We start from the raw sequence: 1,497 nt of genomic DNA, 5'->3' as shown, positions 1-1,497 counted from the left end.
AAGGGCTTTGAGAGTTTTGGTTAGGGGGAGAATTTGTGGGTCACAAGCTTGATACGTTATCACTTGTGTGAACCTCCCATGTATTCCGAGTGAATTTGTTGATGTTATTTCTCTCTATATTTTGTACTCTCATGTTTATATAGTGGATTGCTCATCTCCTTTGTGAACGTAGGTCGATTGACCGAACCGCGTTAAATCTGTCTCTTTTTGTATATTTCTCGTTTGTCTTCTTACTCGTGGTCTTTCGAGGTTTGCTTTGCTAACTTCCGCATTATACCTACTTATTTCGGTCCTAACAGTGGCCTCTCATATTAGAAGACCACCTTTTGTAGTTCTTTGTGAGTAATAAAGTATAGCATGTGGTTGAGGAATATTACCATAAGATCTTTGCCTAGTTAATGGTGCCAATACAACTCTATGACATAAAAGAAAGTTTCCCATCTTATAAGGGGTCATTAAAGGGATCATGTCTACTTTCTCTTCCACAACTTTATTTTCCATTTTTTTTTGGTCATAGTATAATCATTAAAATGATTATGGTTATATTTATAGATAACAAAGGAGAAATTGGTGTATAAGAGACTACTCTTTTCTTTCTCCATTCACCATATGACCAATGGCGAAGTCAGAAATTTTATTAAGGAGTGTCAAAATATAAAGTAAAAATATATATATTATCTCAATGAATTTGTAGGCGGGATGGGGTGGGCAGTGAGGGTTCAACACTGGTATGGAGAAGACAATAAACTTGAATTGTCACTTATAAACTTATTTGTTTTCTTTTTTTACTTTAATAGAGAAATTATTTTTCTTATTTCTGAGGAATTTATTTTCATAGAGAAAATAATTTAACTAACCAGAGATGCGAAAATTGAAAAATATAATTCTCAAAAATATTTTGCGTACCAAACACACAAACGTCTCTATTTTATACAGAAAAGATGATAAGGTATTTATGGTAATGAATAAGAGTGGAAAATAATGTGGACGTAAAATGTTTGATAGAAATAAATTAGAGCAAATAGCTTGATTGAATTGGACAAGTATTGACTTATGGTGGTTCAATTTTTGAAGTAACATATAAAAGGATAAATCAACGATGTATAATTGACTTTTCAATCTTATTATTTCTCTAAGGGTAATAAAAGTAAGTTGAAACAACACAAATCACACTATTACTCGTGATAATTACTTGTAAATAATAGTTTTTTTATTATATTTTCTATCAAAAAATATTGATTCAAATATATGTATCTTCTAGTGCATTTTATCCAAACATGCATTATATTCATTCAGCATATTATCCCCGCGTGTATCTGGTATCAATTTTATCAATAAACTAGATGTAGGAATCCGTGCTAGCACGGGGCCCAATATATATTATTTTTTTTATTTTAATTTATGTCATATTATGGAATTTGAGAAGTTATTAAAATTTTTATATGATTTTAAAAATATTTTAAATTGTTAGCTATTGTGATTTGTAGTACTTTTTTT

The 1,497-nt window shown here is 30.1% G+C and overlaps 1 pseudogene; it reads right to left on the bottom strand.

The window, feature by feature from the left end:
- Positions 1 to 501, bottom strand: part of LOC107059144 (12-oxophytodienoate reductase 1-like) — a 2,702-nt pseudogene extending 2,201 nt beyond the window's left edge.
- Between the last annotated feature and the right edge of the window lie 996 nt (positions 502 to 1,497).

This window comes from Solanum tuberosum, unplaced genomic scaffold (genome assembly GCF_000226075.1).
Source record: "Solanum tuberosum cultivar DM 1-3 516 R44 unplaced genomic scaffold, SolTub_3.0 scf00821, whole genome shotgun sequence".
Taxonomy (NCBI): Eukaryota; Viridiplantae; Streptophyta; class Magnoliopsida; order Solanales; family Solanaceae; genus Solanum; species Solanum tuberosum.
The sequence above is the reverse complement of the archived record's forward strand: the minus strand, read 5'-3'. Positions and strand labels throughout refer to the sequence as shown.